The following is a 23,552-nucleotide window of genomic DNA, read 5'->3' on the forward strand; positions in this document are numbered from 1 at the left end:
AAAAGGACAAATATGGCATGCTATGAGTTACATGTGGAATCCAAAACAAAAGTGAAACTCAGAGAGAGAGTAGAAGATGGTTGCTAGGGGCTGGTAGGTGGGGGAAATAGAGGTTGGTAAAAGGTTACGAACTTTTACCTATAAGGTGAATAAGGTCTGAGGATCTAATGTATAACATGGTGACTGCAGTTGATAACAGTATCACATAACTGAAATTTGCTAAAAGATGAGAACTTATATGTTCTCACCAAAATGATAAATAAATAAGATAAATACGTGAGGTCACATATGTACTAATTAAGTAGATAAGAGGACTCCTTTCACGATGTATACCTATATCAAATCATCATGATGTACACTTCAAATACCTTACAATTCTACTAGTCACTCAGACCTCAATAAAGGTAAACAACATTTAAAAATGTCAGGTAATATTATACTATTATTCATGAGATACTCATATTTACATTCCTTATAATTAAAATGTGCTTCCAGATTATAGGGATTGAGGCTTCTTTGCTCACTTTTAAAAGCAATAAAGTTTCATAACTATCATGAAGTGAATGATTTAGATGTAAAAGAAGCTGAGAAACTTATCCTTAACCCAAGAGAACAGTATTTATCTTCTTGAACTGGACTAAGCACAGTCCTTAGGATACACGCATACCTCAGAGATACTACAGGTTCGGTTCCAGAACACCACAATAAAACAAATGTCTCAATAAGATGAGTCAGCAATGCTTTGGTTTCTCAACGCATATAAATGTTTATTCTATACTGTGGTCTATTAAGTGCGCAATAGTGTTATGTCTAAAAAAAAACAACGTACACACCTTAATTAAAAAATCCTTTACTGTTAAAAAATGCTAACCATTATCTGACAACGCAGGGTTGCCACAAACTTTCAACTTATAAAAAACACAATATCTGCAAAGCAGAATAAAGGGAAGTGCCATAAAACGAGGTGTTTCTGTGTATGGGAATGTGCCTGAGGGTATACAGAGATACAGCCTTATTTCATGGAAATGTGTCACTGCTTTAAAATTAAAACAATCAAAAACACATTACAGGTCGAATATAAAGTTCAAATGACCTTTTAAAAATAAAATAAAAACTGTCAAAGATGTTTCAAACTGGTCATAGCCTGCTATAAGCTAGGTCCCCAGAACTGTGTGGGGGGGGTAATCAATTGATTGTACTATTTTGCGCTTACAGATTATTGGGTGAAAAAGTTTGAGGTAGATCAGATAAGTGATCAAAAGGCACAATTCTACGTGGTAAAGATTAAATCAGAAACCCAGGAAGGTTCTCCTCCATCAAATCAATATTGTGGCTCTCCTGTTGTGTTGATTGTTTGCTTCCTGATGTTTCAATACAGGAAATAGTGTTGCCCTTATGGGGGATTGCTCCCAGTCAGCTGTTCTGGCCGTCTGAAACAACACCCAAGGGTACAAAGCAGCAGCTTCTCAGTAATGAGTTAGCAAGATGGCTAATGCTCCCCTGTGTTCAGCTTAACTTCTGGATAATGGTTTATCTGTTGCCATTGCATGCTGCCTTTTACAGAGCACAATGATGGTGAGCTTAATGTTCGGAGAATGCAAATCTTGCCTTTCAAACTTGATGAGGAGCTCCTTGAGAGTCCAAATGTCTTACATTCTCCATATGGCCTAGAACAGTGTTGGGTATAAAGAAATTTTACCTCTCTTTCCAGCTAGCTAGACCCATCTTATTTTCCAAACGTATCTGAGGTGGCTCCAGGCAGTGTAGACATTCCATGAATAAGACCAACTTAAACCTGTCTCTGTTCTTAGATAACAAGATGTTACCTAGATCTTTTCCTATTACAACTTTTGGCCAAGGTCTAAAACCCAAGCTCAACTGGTAATAAGCACACATTCTAAAGAGAGGTGCTTGGTGCTCCCCTGTGAGATATTAACAAAGGAGAGCAAAACCAGTCTAGTGACCACCACTCCATCCAAGCTGGTAAGAAGAAGGCAAGAGATTGATGGAAGAGGTTCTTTGAAGTTCATGTGTGTGGGAAAACAGGGGCTGGAGGTACTTGCTGTCTTTTCCCTTCTGTAGCATTTGGAGTACCTGTGAGAAAGGTACCTTATTCATCGGCTGGTGCTGCCCATTGTATCAGGCAGAGGAAATGGGCCAGCAGGCATATTTCCATGATTTGGAGGGACAAAAAGTATAAATTTTTGAGAACGACGTGAACTCCACCATGCTAAAAAAATGTTAACCAAGATCTGCCCACCAAAGTGAGGGGACCTCACAGAATTGAAACTGTGAGTATACCACAGCAGGGGGTGTTTCAAAAGGTCAGCTGGAGAATACATCACTTGGATCAGAAGTCATGGGAATCTCCAAAGAACACATTTATGCACCCCACAAGAAAATCCAGAATTTGGGTGACTGCCAAGGCAGAATTTGACAAGTAAGAGAGAACTATAAACACAACAGGATGAGTAAGAAAGCTTTTACTTCTTTTCCTTCCATCATTCTTTCACTCTTTGTCTCCTTTGCCTTTCCCAAATACTCCACTAAACCAACATTTGAAGATTCAGAGACCACCCCCCGCCCCCGCCGAGAGAGGGGGGGCCAGTAGGGAGGGAGGGAGGGAGGGAGAGAGAGAGGGAGAAAGAGAGGGAGAGAGAGGGAGCAGTGGCAGACACTGCCCTTCTTCCTCCAATTTCATCTCTGAGCAAGGGAGTTAAGCCTGTGCTGGGGGAGGAGAGAAGCTTTAATTGACCAAGAGATTGAAGTTGTGATTTAGATTGGCCCAGGCTTTTTAATATCTATATGTGAGAAAACTATGGGGTCTAAGAGTGGGAAAGAAAGATCCAATTATTGAAGGCAATAATGGAGAAGTTAAAGATGCTCCCTGATTTTATCCTAATAAATGGAACTGACTCAGCAAATGGGTGATAGTTAATTGCTATAAAATGTTACAATTCTTTGATGATTCATCAATTAAATGTCCAGAGAAATACTTAATACCTCTCAGATCCCAGTATCAGAGGACTAGACCTTCTTTTAACTGGGGAGCAAAGGCTCAATACACTTTATAGAGGACAAACAGCAGCTCCCAGTACGATAGGAGAATTTTACGGGCAAGTAAAAGATCTTTTTTCCTCTGTTATCAGAAAATGCACAGAAATAAAATTCATACTGACTTTAGAGGAAGGCTAAAAGTGGAGTTTTCACTGTTTGTAATCACCCAAATATCCACCCACAGTAAATGCGTCTACAAATTGTGGCACAGACACACTATGGAATCAGAATACACCACCGATCATACAACTATGTGCAACACTACAGATGAATCTCACGAGTGCAATGTTAAGTGAAGGATGTCAGACACAAGTGTGCATACCACGTGGTTCAGTTTATGTAAAGTGCAAAAACTGGAAAAACTAAGGATACTCGTGGACATCAGGAAAGGGGTGACCTTCGGGGGGAGCGGGGTTACTAGGGGTATGAAAGGGTTTCTGGGAGGTAACATTTCGTTTCTTGACTTGGACTTGTGGGTATGTTCACTTTCTGAAAATGTGAGCTATACATTTCTCATTTGCATACTTTATATAAATATATAATAATTCAATAAAATGTTCAAAAATGCTTTCCTACTCCTGCCAAAGTAGATTAACTATTAGAAGTTCAAGTAGGGGTTAATCCTATGGCTGGGGGTAGTAACTAGAAGGTGGCCTGAAGGGGCTCGTGAGTTTTTGTGGCTGTGTTTCCTTTGTGAACAGTCATTGACCTGTGCAATTATGATATGTGTGCATATATACCTATGATACGTGTGCACATATATAATTCAACAAATTTTACACTAAAATAATGAAATACTTAATTCTGAAATTTCAAACTTTATTCTTGAATAGTACCCTACAAAAAATGCAACCTATCAGACCTTAATTTATTTTTTTAACTTTATTATATAATAACATATTCCCCAGTTAGCCTTTTGCTATGCTAAAATATTATCAGTGATAATCAAATATTTATTGACCAGAGATCTAACTTTCTAGACTTATGAAACTCTTCTTTGGTTCTCCTACTGTGCTTCTCCGTCAGCCTGCTGGGATATTAAAATGACTATTTTGCTTGGGTTGGCGACAACTCTATCCCCCCGTGCATGCATTTAAAACACCCGTAGTCTATACATGTGGCATACCTACATGGCTCACTATCTCTCTGCAAGTCTTGCAAATACATCAAATTGGAGCCTGAAGCATGGCATCTTTGGGAAGACTCTCACCTATGCAGGCGAGTTGTGAGATAGCTCACTTCACAGCTCTTAAAAACTAGGCCAACACCTGGAACAACAGATGCTCCATCAATGTGACAATCAGGGGCAGATTTAATTTTCTGAGATTAAAGATTCCAGGCCTTCATCTGCTAACTACATGGAAACAAGGAGAGCAGTTACAGTCATTTTACCAGATAACTAATAAGATTTGGTGAGTAGAATCATTTTATCAACTAACTACATACAAGATCTCAGCTGGCAACAAATTTATCTGTTGTGACTGGGTAGTTACCGTTTTATTTATGCTGGGTTTTTTTTTAATGAGGAAGGTTATGAAATTATGTCATTCAGAATATAGATGGGTTTTAGCGAAGATGGAAAAAGAAAATACTGCATGTACCTTATTAACTTTTCCATCAGTAAAGTTAAATCTATTTAATTTGTCCCATTTGAAATCAGAAACCACCACATGCACATGAAAAATGCTGAGTCATAGGCCCTGTTTCATTCACATTTACATTAAAACAATCACAGAAGGGCAAAATGGTACACTAAAACAGAAATGGTGCTCTTCATCACTGAGCAGTAAATAACAAGAAGGAATCATGGAAGGAATAGGAAAAGAGTAGGAAAATTATTTCGGTGTCTGCCTTAAGCCAAACATGCTTGGCAGCTGTAGAAGACGTTGGATGCCAACCATGACTACTGAAGTAATCTCAGGAAAACGGAGGCAAATAAGCAGATTTGAATATAACTCCCACCATCGTGATTTTGAATCTTTTTTTAAAAATAAAATGGTTATACTAGGTTGTATCTCATGATAAAGGACACTTCTCAAAACTCTGCTTTTAAGTTCTGATGGGTAGAAAATTAACTGGCCCTCAAAGTGTATGATTAAAGGAAGCATTTTATTGTGCTGGGGGAAAAAAATATCCTGATAGGAGAAAACCCATCTGAGTTTTTGGAGTTTTGCTGTTCAGAGGCAGCAATAGCTCAAGCAGTCACTATGTCTGTTTTCAGGGAAGTCACTGACACATGAAACAAGGATGAACCCCATTTGTCTGGGTAAAGAGCCCAGGGAGGAAGTAATTGCTAGTTGGGGCACAGCTGCAGATAGCAGCTGATCAAATCCAAAGTTCAAATGCTTATTTCATTCTGATAAAAATCATTAACTCACGAATAACTTACCCCAGGCTCCTGTACACTCAAGGAATGACTATGCATACCATCTGCACATAACTGTCCCTTAATACTTTGAAATGGTGACAGTAGCTTTCATTATGAAAGCCCAAGATATAAACAATGTATGAAAGTGCAAGCGGTCATCATTCACATTTGATTCAGCTACCAGAATGAGACTCCACATTTGAACTCAGTACAGGAAATTTCAAAACAAAACCTAAATTTGGGAGAACACAGGCTCTAAAATGAGAAGTTTGCTACTAACATTTTTAGTATAATATTTCTCATTTGGCTATTGTTTATTTATTCACATTGTGCTGACTCCATAGAGGAAATTTCTGAAAGGTTATTACAAATTATATGTTATAAGTAGAATAGTAAAGCTTGTTACTGAGTCCTAGCTCATACTGCTCACCGCACAAAAGGAAAATAAATTGAGAGATGAGGTGTTGGGACAAGGAATAGTGACTTTATTCAGAAAGCCAGCAGACAGAAGAGATGGTGGACTAGTGTCCCAAAGAACCATCTTACCCGAGTTAGAATTCAGGCTTCTTTTATACTGAAAGGGGAGCAGGTGTGGTTTGCTGTTCCTGTAAACCTCCAATAAGGCAAATGTTATTCTCTGTTCTGCAACTTTTTTCTCTACATAAATGGAAGAATGTTATACCTTTAAAGGTCAGAGCCTTGAGAATTGGCTATCCTATACATTTCAAGCTACAGGCAATATTCTTTCAGTGATTAAATTATAGCCAAAGCAAGAGAATACAAAGACAAACAAACAGATCCAATATGGAGTCAGATTTGTTCTTCCCTATTACAAACTGACAAAGAACTATTTTTTTAAGAATTAAGAATATTTTTTCACCAGGAAACATATTCATAAAATGTCTGCAAAGAAGTATCTGATGCCTTGAGCTCCAGAAAGTAGTAGCTTAAAAAATAATTCCATATTATTTTCATATCTAAGTTGAAAACAGTAGGAAAGTTTGGCGTTGCTACCACCCAAAGACAGGATAAGAGGTTTTACAACATACAGTTGAAAATATGTATATATGCAGTGAACTGTAATCACTTTGTTTTATGCCATCAGTTTTAGTTACTACCAATATTCAGGTGACTTGTGAATTTAAATGTACAGTCTCTGTGCTCTTCTAACAACAAGATTCCACCCTGCATCTCCTCTTGAGTGTCCAAAGATGCCTCCAACTCGACTTGTTTAAGAGTGAACTCAAAGTCTCCCTCACCTATCATATTTGTCTTTCTTTTTCCTACCACAGGACCTTTGCACATGTTGCCCTCGGCATGTTCCTTCTTCACTTATTAGTTACTGCCTACTTATGTTTCAGACCTCAGCTCAAATGTTATTTCCTCAGAGAAGCCCTTCCCAATCCATGACTAGGTTAGATTTATATTATTCATATAGTATAAATACATAGTATTTATACTATCCTATATGGTGATATCTCTGTGAAACTTCTTCATAGCACTTATCACAGCTCTAATTTTACATTTACTTGGGCCATTATTTGATTTATGTTTGACTTTACTATTAAATTGGCATGGTCTCTTCCACATACATACACAATGAATATTTGTTGAATAAATGAGAATACATGAATTGTGCTATCTTTAATTCTGTGGTAAATACCAAGCTGAAACTGATATCTGTGTTTGGTCTCTGTAGTTGCCATGAAAATGAACCCCTTGACTATGAGTAGTAGGTGGCATAATTGATGGAAAGTCCCAGCTGCTGGGCTCTGAAACCCTTCACTGTGTTTGCATCCAGGTCATGCCTCTCCTGGGTGGTTCTCAGCCAATGGATGATCATGACAGGGGTACTAAGGCAGTCTCATTCCTGGGAGATGCAAGGATCTTCTGATAGGAGGCAGTGACTGGAGGACTCCCCAAGGTTCTTGCCAAATTCTACCATACCACCTTCCTTCCCTCTGTCCTTCACAAGGGCCAGACCTAGATCATGATGTATGTTTCTCATAGGACCGAGATTAACACAGTTTGACAAAGACTGTGTGCTTGGTGGGTCCAAATGTGCTAACACCATACAGAAGACGCAATGCTGAAGGCATAGTGCCTTTGTTCGAGTTTATATTTCTGAGAATAACGATCTGTTGTATCTATTCAATATTTTACACATTTCTGCTGTGTGATATTGAAATATAGAGCATCCCTTTTGCACCCCAGGGAGAACATACGTAGTACTGTGCAGTTAAATGAGATATTTAACATGAAAATCTTAGCATAATACCCATCATATAATAAAAGCACAGTAAAGGTGAGCTATCACAAGGATTACCATGATCACTGTTACTCTTCTCCTCTCCAAGAGGTTCTACTCTCCTTCGAAGAGTGGAGTTAAGTATACAAAGTGGGCTTTACCTATTTAAATCATCCAGCGTCCAGAAAATAGTCTATGATTGTTTCTGGTGATGGACACAACTTTACTAAATACCAACCAATGTTAAGTAATCTGTTCCTTTTCTGCAAACAGCCTTATTGTTTCATTCTACAGTTGATCAAATACAAGGCCAACCAAGCCAATTTTTCCCCCCCTTTTTGCCAACCTAAGCTGATCAAAATTTATGGCTATATTAAGCAGATACCAGCAGTCTGGATACAGAAGATGAAGTCTTGTTAGGACTTACCTTGGTACAGAACAGTTTTCCTGTGATTTGACCCTGACTTCTGAGAAATCACACACTGCTTCTGGAACATTTGGTCACTGTGGAATATTTCCAAATGTACCCTTCTGGCTGTGCAGAAACATTGCTCAATAGCCTTAGTTACTAAAACTTGCTTCTCATTTTGTAATCTATTTTAGTAGTGTCAGAAGAGATTGCAGAGCTTGGATAAAAATATCAAAATGACCATTATTTCAAGTGAAAGAAACTCAGTGAAAATATTTCAGTCCTTTAATGTTTCCTGATCTGCTTCTGTGTCCTCTGACTTCTCCCTTCCAAATGCCCCATGAAGTCGGCACAGGGCATGGAGCTACTGATCAAAAAGGAAAGATCTGCTTTTTACCATTTGCCTACAGAATATGAAGGCATTAATTTAATCTTATTTTAAAGTCCCAGGAAAGAGAAAATATTGATAGTAATTTATTTTTCTAACTGAAAAGATGGTCACTGTAAGGATCCAGAGGAAAAAGACAACTGGATGTGAAAATATAGAGAGACAATGACTTTTTAAGAGAATTTTCCTCTTCATTAGGAATATTATGCATACTATATTAATTAAATCTTTAAAATGTTAAAATTTTTATCTGTGGGTAGAATTTAGGGACTTCCCTGGTGGTCCAGTAGTTAAAAATCCGCCTTCCAATGCAGGGGACCCAGGTCCGATCCCTGACTGGGGAAGTGAGATCTCACAGGCCGTGGGGCAACTAAGCCTGCATGCCACAACTACTGACCCCGCGTGCTCTGGAGCATGCATGCCACAACTAGAGAGCCTGCGCACCACAACTACGGAGCCTGTGTGCTCTAGAGCCTGCATGCCACAACTAGAGAGAAGCCCGTGCACTGCAACAGAGAGTTCGTGTGCCACAATGAAAGATCCTGCATGCCGCAACAAACATCCCGTGTGCTGCAACTAAGAGCCGACAGGGCCAAATAAATAAATATTTTTTTAAAAAATGGGAAGTTATTTTCCTTTCTTCCAATTTTCCATGTCTCAACATACTAGTGCAGGAGTTAACAGTCTGAGGATTAAGTGAGAAGAATTGGTAGTAGGTCTAGAAATTAGAGATTAGTAGGATTCAGGGTGTCACATTAATTTTCTATTCTCTTGACAGCTCTGGAAGGATGAAGCTGATGTCAAGTAGGCCTCTCTGAAACAACTGTCCAAAGCTCTGCTAAATACAATCTCCAGACCTGCCCTGTGGCCAATGATATGTGGGTTTTTTTGCCTTCAAACAACTTAGAACTGTAAACTATTATCATTGAAAAGTAAAACTGAGATTCTGTAGAGGAACAGCTGACATGCATGAGTTTTAACTCAGGATATGTTGCTTAGCTGGTGAAAATCTGTTCATGTCAAGCATTTTGCTAGCAAATTATTGCTGCTGAAAATATACCAACAAATGAAACAATCATGGTGCCTGTCCCAGAAGACCTTTCACTGTATTTGAACAAATTGAATAAAATTATGGTTAAGAATGATTTACTATTATGGCTAAACAAATATATGGTTTTAAAGTATATAAAAAATTTGTTTCCTTTATGTAAATATTCCCTTCTATAAATGTATTTTCTTGTACTATTTACTCCTACGGTAGGATTTTTTTCATCAGATGTCAAGTATAAATCACATTCTATATATCTATTATCTAAAGTTCTAAACTTTGGGGAGCCTGTATATGCAGTTTTACTATGTGGATAAATGGAGTTTTCTAGAAGCAGAACTTAAGGTGAGAATTTGTGAGGGATCAGGACATTTAATGAGGTAAAACCCCATAGGGTGGTGGAGAAACAGGATGGGCAAGGGGAGGTAAAACATGGGGTGAAATCCAGTAGAGTCTCATAAATGGGAAACATGGGCACATGGCAGAGGACCTCTGGAGACAGTACTGGTCATACCTCGGTTATTCCAATGAAGGGAAAGTACAAAAGTATTGATACCATCTCACTTATCCCTTTTGAAATAAAGTGTTCTAGAAAACTCAACTTAACACACACTCCAAAACTACAGCATTCTCTACAACCTGCTTGCCAACTGTCCCTATCCTAATCTTGGCAGTGAGCTTGGCTTCTACCTCCATCCAAGACTAATCAAGAGATGAATAGAAAATGACTGCCCATTACAATCCACTGTTTAGTCGCACCCTCAGGGTCTCATTTGAAGCTGGCCTCAATCTATATATCCAAATTGGACCTGTTACTTGGCTTTCTAGAATTATTTACAAAATGTCCTGCAAACTAAATAATTATACAGTTAATCTTTTGTGTTTTTTTAGGATCAATGTACACAAATCTACTGAAAAGATTAGATTATGTCATTCAACTTGGTAGTTTCATAATAAAGACTGCAGGAGGTTGAAGTGGTATGTCCAAGGTCACTGACTCAGCTAGACCTGGAAGAGTTAGGTGTCCTGACCCCCAGTCCAGTGGTGTTCCTCCTGTAATATGCAACCCTGTGCCATTGGTGTAGAATCAGGTGGTGTTTCTACTTATCATGATTCAATTCCCTTTTCTCTATAATCTTCATAGCGGCATTTCTTACATATTACACCCTTTCTGTGGATGTGGAATTCTCTTGTAATTTTTTAAATTAATCTATGCAAAATATAATTACTCTCATTTTCTCTTTTTATATACTTGCAGGGTCTGAATGGATATTTATAGGTGCAAACCAGAAAGCTCACTGAGAAGAGAGCAAATCATTTTTTCCTATACCTTCACACTTGTGGGCAGATTTGTAATGTTGCTTGGAGTTCACTAAGTAAACTAAGTAGTTCTGTGATCTGGAAAATCCTAGACAAGTATCTTTATAAATAGGAAAATGCCAAGTTATGGAAAAGTGGAAAAAGATCCCCAAAGTTGAAATGCTCCTCTTCTTATTGCTGAATAAATAATTAGCAAACCCATCTATTTCTTGACTTGATGTTTTAACTCTGTAGAACATACTTCATAATATTGATATCACTTTATTTTATATATTTAATAATATATATTTAAAATAATGAAAAACAATAATTTTTCAAAGACATTCTAAAGTTGGCATTCTTTTCCAAGCTTTGCTTCTGATCTGTCATACTTTAAGTTTTGAATGTAAATATGAGAAGCAGTTTTAAAGAAATCATTTTACTCCTAGAATTATGTTCAAGTATTTTCAGGGCGAATAAAGTAGATAGTGGAGGCTTATTCCTAAAAATTGGACTGATTAAAAGGTTTACTGTTCTACCAATGCAGAATTCTTCTTTCTATGTCCAATTCCATATTCTTTATTTCTGTATGATTATGACAAGCCTAAATATCTTGGGAGGAAAAGAAAAAAGAAGGAAACAAATGCAACTACACATGAGCTGTTAAACTAAATGTTCAATGCTATTAAAAGAACCTAAATTGTTTGCTGTGCACGTAAGTAGTTTGGTAGATTTATACATACTGAAGTCTCCAGAGGTGGAAAGTTAAATATAGCAAATTACTCACTAATAAGGGCATAACACTGAAGACAGTGGATATCGTTAACACACTCAATTCCCCATCTTTTTCCTCTACTGTCATTCAGGAAAATAAGCACCAGGTCGGAGAACTAGAGATTTTGAAAAGGAGCACTACCTTTGAAATTTAAAATTTTATTTTCCCCTTAAAGTCAGAAGAGAGGGAGATGAACGAGCCCAGGTGTGTAATTCATATCTCATCACCACCTGCATTTGGTCTCTCTTTATCTGACATACATGTTCTTTCTCCTGAGTTTCCCTATCACCTCCAATGACTGGCAAAAAGCAAATAAAGCAATGAGGTTTGGGGCTGAAAGGTACCAGGTGTGCTAGTTCATTAAAAAGAACTAATGAATGAATGTAACACACAATCCACATGATTGTAAAGAAGCAACATATGATTATAAAACATTAGAAAAATACTGAGTTTTCTGCACGCAAATGCTAATATATAACTCAACTTCTCATGCACCTGGAAGACTATTTTAATGTTATAACCCCATTCATGAATGCCTTTTCCTCAGAAAGAGACACAGCACCGCTTTGCATAATGAATGACTCAAAGCCTGTTTCCTGCTCTCTCATTGGCCCAGGAAGCAGCAGGGGTGAAAAGGAAAGGAGTAAGATTTTTTCCGCTCTAGATATTTCAAGGTAACATCAGGGGATGCAGGCTGTGAGAGAAAACCATCTATTCCCAGAACACTATGGAGAGTTGCCTTCTCCATTAGTCATGAGATTATGCTGTAGCCAGGTACTGGACGGTTTGTGCTTCACCTCCAGAGGCTAAGGTTGGGGTGATGTCTTTGCTCTCTGGCCTCTTCGGCTAGGTGTTAAGGAGAAGAGAAAGAAACGCAAGGCAGGGCACATAATAATCTGTGGTACAAATTATAGACTGCGGTGTGCAAAAGCATCACTTACATATGCTGATTAAAATGTAGATTCCCAGGACCTACACCTAGTGTAATGGTTACTATGGCTACATAAACTCTCACAAAACTTAGTGGCCTGAAAACAACCATTTTTTTTTTTGCTTACTGTTTTGTGCATCAGGAATTTAGCAAGGGCTCAGATAGGATGCTCTCAATTGGAGTATCTGGCATGGTTGGAATCGAGTGTTGGCTGAAACTACACTCAGCTGAAGGATCAACTGGTCTAGACATTAAATATGGCTCACACATATAGATAGCAGGTAATGCTGAGTGTTGGCAGGAGCTTAGCTGGGGCTGTTAAAAAGAGCCCGTTTATGGGCCTTACCAGCATAATGGTGTCAGAGTAGTCAGACTTCTTACATGACAACTAGTTTCTTCCGCAGCGAGTGTCCCAGTGGAACCAAGTGGGAGCAGCAAAGCCTTTTTTGGCCTAGCCACAGTGGTCACACAGTGTCACTTCTGCTACAATCTGTTAGCTGACATACTCACAGCTCTGCTCAGACTTAAGAGGAGGATACATAGAGCCTACCACTCAATAGAATTATCAAAGAATGTTACTAGTTTTTAAAAATAATCTTCCCTCTGAGATTACAAATTGTACACATTCCTCTCACTTGCAAAATATACTTGTCTCTTCACTTAGACCCCCAAAGTTTCCTCTTATTATGACATCAACTTCAAGTCTAGGACCCTGTCGTCTAAGTCAGGGCTACTGTGGATAAGGGTCCTTAGGTATGATTCCTTGAGTATGGGTCCTCTTGATCAAAAAACCTACCAGCAAAAGAAATAAGTTATTTGCCTCCCACTAATATAACATACAATTGTATATAGGCATAGGATATCTACTGTATGTATTCCCATTTTAAAAAGGGGAAAAATAGTAGATAGAAGCAGTCTCTGGTCCACAGCAATTCTGAAGTCCAACCAGGTATGTATTTCCAGTTCCTTGAATTAGACTCAACTATTTTCCAGGGATCTTTACTCTCCTGGATTTTGATTCACCTTTCTAGTAATCCTTCTCCTTCTATTATAAATGGTCTGTGTTTACACAAGCCATTATAATGACTTTAAAAGTATCATGGCCTTCCTGCCTGTGCATTTATAAACCATTCCATTTAACAAAAGCCACACACACACATCTCTTTGAAGTAAATATTTCTCTCTACCTTTGGTTCCCTTTGGGACTGCCATGGAAAAACACAATTAATATTTTTAGGAGACCTATTGTTTGCAGAAAGGGTTTGTGAGGTTTTTTCTTAAGACCCTTAGGAAGTTTCATTTAAAAGGGTCTATGAGGTAACACCTTAAACCTTTCCATATTCTTAAGAAATTGTTTTAATCACACACTTAATTTTACTGAGACATTGTACTGAAAGTTCTCTGGCTTTGATATTTGTCCCATGGCCCTTTCTTATTCCCTTTCTGGAAGATTTTAACAATCACCCAAAGCCTCAAATTATCTTTATCACTTTTCATATGCACTGTTCAACATTTATTCAGAAACAGAGGAAAAGACCTGTTTATGAACAGTGAGAACTAAAAACTATAAAAGACAGTCAAACAAAAATTCCACAACTACAGAAATTTAGAACTCAAAGTATGGGTTTAACAGCGCATTAGACACAGAAGAATCAGGATTAGTGAACTAGAAGGTAAGTAAGGAGAAAATGTCTAGGATGAAACGCAGTGAGAATAAAGGATAGAAAATGTAGCAAAAAAGCATAAAACATATATGGAACACAATGAGAAGATCTAATATGTGTTTTTAGAATTCTAATAGAAAGGAGAGGACATGAGGATAGAAACAATATTTTAAAAGAATAATTACTGATAACTTTTTGAAATAGAAAAAATACACAAAGAATTGCCAGGAACCCTATAGGGTGAAGAGGTACTGGGGACCTAAAGTAGAAGAAATACCTAGTCATAGCATAATAAAACTGCTAAAAACCAAAGAGCAGGACAATATCTTGAGAGCAAAGAAAAACAAAACATAACCTGCAAAGAAGGAGTAAGACTGATATTTGACTTCTCAACAGAAACAATAGAAGCTAGAAGACAATGGACTGACATTTTCAAGATGCTGAAATAAAAGAACTCTCAACATAAAAATCTATACCCAAAAGTCAAAGTGAAAGAAAGAGACATTTTTAGACAAACAACACTTGGAAGAATTTCTCACTATCAGGCTTTCACTGAAGGAAACACTAAAGGGAGATCTTCAAAACAGAAGGAAAATTATCTCAGATGCAACTACAAAGAAACAGGAGGGAATGAGGAGAAACAGGAAGGATAAATATGTAGGTATGTGGACTGTATAATAAAACATAAGCACAATGTTTTACGGATTTAGAATATTTCTAGAAATAAGTCCATGAAAACAAATGTTTCAGAGGGTAAAAAGGCAATTGTGTTGTCCGGTATATGGCAAAATTTCCAATCTATATTTGATTCTAGTAAGTCAATATAAGTATAGTAATATTTGTTGCTGTCTCTAAAAGGAGAATAGTAAGATGTATGACTAAAAAGCCAACAGAGGGGAATATGAGATAGTAATTAACATAAGAGACAAGAAAGAAGAGAAAAAGCAGCACAACTAATGTGACAAATAGAAAACAAATAGTAAGAAGGTACATTTAAACTCAAGTATATCAGGAGTTACATTAAAGGTAGATAAAATAACAACTATTTTAGAGACAAGATTGTCAAATTGAATTTTTACAAGTCCAGTTCTATGTTGCTTACAAGAGCATGCCTTAAATACAAAGATTTTAAAAGGCTGAAAGTAAAAGAATGGCAACAAAAATACCATGCAATTTAGAAAGAGCTATATCTAACAATAAGCATTACAGTGTTACTGCTTACAAAACAGTCTTTAAGGGAAGAAGCACTAGTGGAAATAAAGAGAGGTATTTCACAATCATAAGAGAGTCCATTCACTAGGAAAGTATAGGAATTCTAGATTTTTAGGTACCTAATAAAACAGTCTTAAACTATCCAAAATTGACAGAACAAAAGGAGAAAAAAAAAAAAAAAACCCAGTCACGGTGAGAGACTAACACACCTCTATCAGTATATAACAAGACAATCCCCAAATGAGTAAAGTATTGATATAAAATATATAAGTAACACAATTGACAAACTGATCTAATTGTCATACAGAGAATGTTTCTCCAAAAACTGCAGAATATGCACTATTTTAAAGCATGCGCAAAACACACCAAAACTGAGCATATGCTGGGCTGTACAGCAAGAATCAACACATTTCAAAGGACAGAAACCTACAGCATATTTTCCCTGACTGCAGTAGAATTAAACTAGGAGTGAATAATAAAGATAATGAGGAACTCCCTAAATGTTTGGAAATTAAGTCTTAAACTACACCAGTGAGTAAAACAAGGAATCATATAAATTAGGAACTATGTTGATTTGAATAAATAACAAAATATAAAAATTGTGAGATGCAAATAAAATCATGAGTAGAGGGAAATATATAGCCTGGACTATTTATAACAGAAGTGAAGAAGGAAAATCTATTATATAAATATACATCTTAAGCAACTGTCCAAGGAACAGCAAATAAATACTCTGCAAAAATGAGGAAAGGAGGCAAATTATAAATATGAGTACAAAAAGTTATTAATATAATTAATTAATTAGTTAATTAATTTGTTGGAATCAACAAACCCAAAAGATGGTTCTTTGAAAAGCCTTAATAAAATTGACAGTCTTAGTAAACTGATGAAGATCAAATAGCCAACAAAGGACTTATATCCATAAGATATAAGAAAATCTAATAAATATTTAAGAAAAAGATAGATAACCCAATAAAAAACTACACAAAATATGTGAAAAATATTTCACAGAGGAATATATTCAAATGGCCAATAAACAAATAAGAGTATTTGATTTCAATAGTCAATGAAAAATGCAAATAAAATCACCATGACGTATCACTCTAGATCCACCAGCATAACTTTCAAAAACAAAACAAAGTGACCAAGAGTGCCATCTGACCATATCAAATGTTGAAGAGGATTTGGAGCAATTGTATATTTTAAATGGGGGTGAAAATTGGTACAACCACTTTGGAAAACGAATTGGCAAAATTTGCTAAACGCTGAACGTGTGCAAAACCTCTGATCTATATATTTCACATCTAGGTATACACACACAAGAAATGTGTCTATATGTGCACCAAGACAAGTGTACTGAAATATCCATTGCACCATTATTTAAAGCAGCCCAAACTGGAAACATCACAAGTGGTCATCAACGGCAGAATGGATTTGGCATATCTGTGCAATGGGATTCTAACCACCAGGTAAAATCAATAAGTTACTGCCAAACAAAACAACATGGATGAGTCTCACAAATATGATGCTGAATGACAGAAAGACAGAACAGTAGTACCTGCTGAGTGATTCCATTTATACAAAGTTCAAAAACAGACTAAATTCAGAAACGCAGGATCCCTCCTTGCTAGGTGGTAAATTAGCTTACTGTGGTTCACAGATACGGGCAGATCTGAGAATTCTGGGTCAGAGACAAAGCAGCTTTAATACAGCTGACACAGCCACCAGCTCAGCTCGTTTTCACATCAGTTCCCCTTGCCCAAGATGCACAAGGGCAATGCAAGGCAGCCTAGGTGGATGCTGTGCACGGAGTGGATTTGCATCCCAGCGGAAGATCCTCAAGTTTAGGAAACCCTAATCTTTTATAACGGGCTGCAAGCAAACCTGTCTGACCTTTGCACGGGAAGGACAAATATTTATTATACTATACAGTATAATAAACAGCAACTAAATCTGCCTTCTGCTCCAGAGGGAAACACCATCTCTACCATCCAGGGCTGTTCATACATTCTGGAAAAGATAATCCAGAACAAAAGCTGTCAGTGCCCTTGTTTGCAAGCCTTCCAGAAAGAGAGAGACTCGTGGAGAACTGTTTCCCAATAAAACAACAACAACAACAACAACAAAAAACCAGACTAAACTCACCTGTGATGGTAGAAATCAGGACAGGGCTGACCGCTAGGGAGGGGTCACAAGGCAGACTTCTGGGACACAGATGACGTGCTACTTCTTGATTTGGGTGGGGTTAGGCTTACATTCATAATCTGTAGGTAAATAAAAAGTTTATTGTAAAACAAATAAAATACAGGTATTCCTTGCTTTGTGCTATGTGCAGGAATGTAAAAATGACAGTGCAAACTGAAACTGTGTTCATTCTCACAAAGAGAATGAACTTGTAAAGTGACTTCTAGTTATCCTATTTTCGTTTGATTTCATATGCACTAAAATAGTAATAAAAATTCAAACTATCAATATTTACTAATAGATTTTTATTAAATAGAAACTATGGGTCTAACATTTTGCTAGGTAATGAAGAATCAGAAATCAAGGACACAAACATTTGTGTCCTTCCTCAGGAAGCTTACATATTGGGGATTGGGGAGAATAGGTGTGTGTTACTGAGGGCAACAGAATGAAGGCTGCTGACCTTTGCCTCTATTCATTATTAACATTCATGTCACCCATGTTGTGCCCTCCTAAGAAAATAAGCCATAATTTCAGTCCTTGCTGAGTTACTACCCAATGGAATGAAGCATGAGGTCGTTCTCAGCAGTCACAGAAACATGTGCAGAACGTAAAGCTGTTATTCATTCACAGCCTTGATCCTACAATGCTACACACAGCATTCTGTGTTCTCACCCACACCTAATCAAGTGAAACATAGAATCTTATTCTGTGGAGCTCAGACGCCTGACCCTCCAGTCCAGATCAAGAACTCCCCCTAGATGTTCTTACAGTACTGTATACCTTTCCTTCTAGCAGTTCAAAATTTGCAATTATATATTATTTGTGGGAAGATTTGATTAATGCCTCTCTCTTCCAAGAAGAGCTCAGCTCCATAAATCCATAGTACCTGGCACATAGAGGAGTCACCCAATAAATACAGCTGAATAAGAGAGCTTGGCTGTGGTTAAGCCAGGTTTTAGACATAAGAATGGGATAAAAGAGAGACTGTTCTTTGACTTTTAAATTTACTTTCTGATCATCGCCATTTAGCCAGAGTAGAACTGGTGTCTGAAGAGGTTTTGTCATTACATCATTTCTGGCCCTTATCCCATGACCTTATTTCTTCCCCTCTGCTCAGGAGAACATATTGTATAAGGTCAGTAAGATGGATCTGGAGCCCCAGCATAATGTCTTCCCTTGCCAAAAAGATTGCTTCTGCCCTGGAGCACACACCTGCTTCTTCTTTGTCTGCCAGCTCTGAGAGGTGAGGTGAATTAGAAATGCTCTTCTTTCTGGAGCTGGTGGGATGAAAGGTTCCAGCTCCTTATTCATCACTCTCTATTCTCCATCAAACAGCAAATATTCAGTAAGCACTTACCATGTGTGCAACACAGGACCGAACACAACAGGCGATAGAGTTACACCACCATGAACTTAGCAGCCGACTTTGCCTAATCAATGAACGAGTCCTATTGGTTTAAGTTCCCAAACATCTTTCCTATCAACCCACTTCTTTCTGCCATCATCACCATCACCCAATATCAAGCCACCATCTTCCTCTGCCTTTGTCTCCTAAATGGTGTCTCCACATTCACTCTTGCCCTCTCTACCTGTTCTCCTCACTGAAGCAGAAGTGATACGTTTAAGTGGTAAATCAGATCTTTTGGCCTCTCTTTACTGACCCCTTCCCCTCGCACCCCCCGCATCTTTTCAAAGCCTGACAATGTAAAATCTTCTGCCATTGCTCTTAGGATCACAAATATCCACATGACACCACATCAGGCCCAGCATGTTCTGGCCCTCACCTACGCTTCTGGCTTTACCCTGTGCCACTTTCATACTTACTCTCTGTGCTCCAACCACTGTGACCTGCGCTAGGTTTCCTGAAGGAGCTTTGCTTCCACTCACCTCTGTGCCTTTGCACATCCCGACCCTTTCATTATTGATGCCTCTCCCCATCCCCATTCAGCCAATTCCTCCTTCACTTTCAGGTATCATCTCAACTATTACTAATAAATAGAACAGTTAGATTTTCAATCCAGGTCTGTTTCTCTCTAAAACCTGGTACTTTTACCATCACATTTTGTTTCCTCCCAGGAAAGAAAGAGAACATGGTGGGCAAAATATATGGGCCACACGCTAGTTCAAAAGCCACGGATAAACAGACATTTTTCCAAAGAAGACATACATAATGACAACAAGTATATGAGAAGTTGCTCAACATCACTCATGATCAAGGAATGACAGGCAGAGGGGAAGGAGGCCTTCGAGGCGAGAGGAAAGATGTGTGAGATGAAGCTCTTGACTAGCAGAAACGAGCAAGACATCTTCCTAGTGATGAAGGAAATACGAGCAGATGGATCAAGTTGGGGAAAATTAAGGAGGACAGTGTCACTGTAGCCCCTAGATGATCATCTTTGGGACTGACAGTCTGTGAAGCACCTCACGGGGGCTAAGTTCTAAGGGATGGAGGGTGAGGTACCTCCAAAGCTGACGGAGGTGCCGAATGGAGAAAGGAGTTGTTCTGCCAGAGCAGGGGAGCAGGAAGTAGGCTCTGCTGGAAGGGAAGGCCTCCTCCACTCCAGATGCTCGGTCAATATCTGTCACATAGAATTTAACCCCAGGGTAGTGGGGCATAGAAGACAAACTGTCCCCCGGAATCACTTACTAATCTACTTCAGGTGTGTCAGTCAAGTGTTGTAGTAGCTAAAACAATGGGAAAGGAGATCCAGACAGAGCTCTGAGAGTGTAAAGATGGAAAGTAAGAATGATGTGGATGGGCTACATGGAAGACGGAGGAGGGAGGGATTGTGGCAATGAAAGCAGGGAAACAGTGGAGCAAGTTAAGATGGAGCTTTCAGTGTCGAGGAAGGACAGAACAGGATGATTTGACTTGTTAATGCATGTACGTGAAGACATCCTACATTAGGGGTTACCTGGTGGAGCAGTGGTTAAGAATCCGCCTGCCAATGCAGGGGACACAGGTTTGAGCCCCGGTCCGGGAAGAGCCCACACACGGCGGAGCAACTAGGCCCGTGCGCCACAACTACTGAACCTGTGCTCTGGAGCCCACAAGCCACAACTACTGAGCACGTGAGCCACAACTACTGAAGCCTGCGCACCTAGAGCCCGTGCTCCACAACAAGAGAAGCCACCGCAAGGAGAAGCCTGTGCAACACAACGAAGAGTAGCCCCCGCTCGCCGCAACTAGAGCAAGCCTGCGCATAGCAACGAAGACGCAACGCAGCCAGAAATAAATAAATTAATTAATTAATTAATTAATTAAAAGAAAAAGACAGCCTACATTAAATTCAATGATTTCTGTGTGTGTGTCAGAGAACAGAGGGAGGGAGGAGGGGGAGGTGGAGGATAAAATGGAGAAGACAGAGAGAAAGAGAGGAAAGAAAGAAAAGATGGTGACGTGGAGCCAGTAAGAAGGGAAGGAGAGGAGGAAGAATGAGAGAGGGGGAAGAGAGAGGTCAGGCAGTGTACATAATCCAGTGGCCATCCGACGGTGTGAGCATGAGTCCTAGGTGAGCATGAGGGTGAAGCGTCCACAGGCTGGTACCGCAGCTGAGTTTCATTGCCTCTTACTTCTTATACAGTGTGAGCTTCTTGGCACGCTAGGTACGCTTTTACGTGATGGCTACTAAAAGAAAAAAACAAATTAATTCCTCTCATGTCCAAATGAGCAAAAAGCAATGTGTTGCAAGCCTACAGGAAAATCTGGTTGCGTTGGACCTATTGAGAGTGGTATGTGGTCTCCAACTTGAGATTTTCATAGTTCAGTTTGAGTCTAAATGGTACCTGTTCTTTACAGGACTGAGAACACAATCCCTTTCTAGAATGAAGCTCGACTGAGGAATAGACTGTGCATCTTGGTAGCGCCAGCTATAGAAACGTGCTGTGCTGGCGAGCAGCCATGTAGAGAGAGCAGCTGCCCCAAAGCAGTACCCAGTGCTTTCTGAAGAAATTGATTCTGCAGGGAAATCAGGGAGGCTAAGGAGAAATGACGGACAGGGAGGGAGCAGGGCTGAAGCCAGGCCAGTAGATGCAAGGGTTCTAACTCCAGCTCAGCTGAGAGGAGCCAGCGGCAGGTCTCCAACAACCCCACACACCAGAAGAGATTTGCCAGACTGTCCAGGGCTGCTGACAAGGGGCTGAGAACACCTGCTGGGGAGTGAGTTCATCCATCATCTAGGGCAATAACTGTCCAGGATGAGCAGCTAGGAGAGGAAGAGAAGCCACTTCCAGGGAGAGCAAAGTGCGCTCTTTGAAGGAGGGAAAACATCGAGAGGAAATTTGGCTTTTCAAAGGGAATAGTGCATGTTGGTTAAAAGTACGCTTGAGGGCTTGTGCTGTTTGTTATGCAGCCCCCTGTCATTTTAAGCAGAATTCATCACTCACTGCTTTGTCAAGCAGTGAAGGCAGCCAGAGACTTCCTCAAAGTTGATAGGATGGAACTTCTTCCATCTGCCAATTACGGTGCCCTTCGACCTTCTGTCGGGCATATGCAAGCAACTTAATCGCGAGGAAAGCAAGAATACATTTGCACGAACAGAAGACCCGCTGTGTCTAAGCATCTTAGGTCACTTCAAACAACCAGGAGAAAAAATGTAAGTGTAGACAGACCTCCGCAGAGGAGCAGTAACAAGCCCATGAATGGCAGAGATGGAAGATTTTAAATTTTGTTACTTTGTAGGCTACTGTACCTAACTTTTGGAAAAACATCATTAATGACACTAAAATGTGTCCCAGGCTGACTATACTGTTGGGCCAAAAAGTTCTCTGATGCACATCACTCTCCACCACAAGGCTGCGTCTCTGAATAAACCACTCAGGGGAAGTTGGGGGACCTGGGCCTGAATCTCCCCTCACCAGAAGTCTCGACACTGCTTTACTGATAACACAGGAAAGGGCACCTAAGGGGTGATTTCTAACATGATGTGCTGACAATTGGCCTGGGCACAGATGGCCCAGCCCAGCTCACGCCGGCCCAGGTTTGGAGGGGCTGCAGGAGTGGGGGACACAGGTTTCCTGGGCTCAATCAATTACTTAAGGACCTGCAGGTTGGGCTGTGGACTTTTGAGTCCAGACAGTTGGAGGCATCACCCTGTGGCCTGCAAGTCACACACTGCCCTGCAGAATAATGACATATCAGCACCCTTATGTACACAAAGATGAAAGGCTCCTTGACTCACTTCTGGCGCTAGTGCCTGGACTGCAGGGGCAGCTGCCATGAAGCGTTATCAGATGGTGAGAAGCTCAGACTCCGCAGATGTTGCAGATGTTGCCCATGAACTTTTTCAGCTACAACAAGAGCCACCAAATGTGATGGGGGAGGCACATCTAATCAATAAAATGAGTTGCAGAGATCAAGACAAACATCTCTTCAATGATCATACCTAATAGTTTAAGGAAAACCAAGAATGAATGAGTAGAACACTGCAGAAGAGAAAACATTGACTCCTCTATTTCAAACCAGTTTATCTTTCAAATTCCAGCTTAAATGCCACCCACTTAGCCAAGCTTTAACCCATCATCCTATTTCAAAATTATATTTGCTTCATTTTTATTTGCTCGTGTGCTCCTACATCATGGTACGTATACCTCTACTAAAGCACTTTATAAATTCTATTTTGCACTTGTGTTAATTATTTTCTTGTTGGTTTCCTCTGTGATCAGTTATTCCTTGAGATGAAGTCTGAGTAATCAAAGAAAATGATTATGTGTTCATCCTTTAACATGGAAAAGGAAGTAGTGTACCTGTTTTTAAAGATGATAGGATAAATGCATTGCTTACGATAAAGAAGGTGACAGGTCCAAACCAAAGCATTCTTACCTGCCTACTACTAAAGGGATTGAATTCTTAGGACCAGTCACGCAAGGTTTAGAAAAAGTAGTTAGGTTTTGTTTGTTTATTTTTTAGTTTTTTAAGAAAATATCTGCTCATTGGGCTAACTAAAAGAACACGCCTTTTATTTAAC

At 39.2% G+C, this 23,552-nt stretch overlaps 1 protein-coding gene across 6 annotated transcripts in view; it reads right to left on the reverse strand.

Annotated features, from left to right (window-relative positions):
- CRBN (cereblon) overlaps positions 1–23,552 on the reverse strand; it is a 959,169-nt gene that overhangs the window by 203,192 nt on the left and 732,425 nt on the right. For 5 of the 6 annotated variants that reach the window (XM_060022931.1, XM_060022930.1, XM_060022929.1 and 2 more), the window contains one exon: positions 17,545–17,663. The gene's annotated coding sequence lies outside the window, so the exon portion shown is untranslated. Of the gene's footprint in view, positions 1–8,100; positions 8,149–17,544; positions 17,664–23,552 lie in introns of those variants that run through there. The other variant, XM_060022934.1, reaches the window with a different exon arrangement.

The sequence above is a fragment of the Delphinus delphis genome, chromosome 10 (genome assembly GCF_949987515.2).
Source record: "Delphinus delphis chromosome 10, mDelDel1.2, whole genome shotgun sequence".
Taxonomy (NCBI): Eukaryota; Metazoa; Chordata; class Mammalia; order Artiodactyla; family Delphinidae; genus Delphinus; species Delphinus delphis.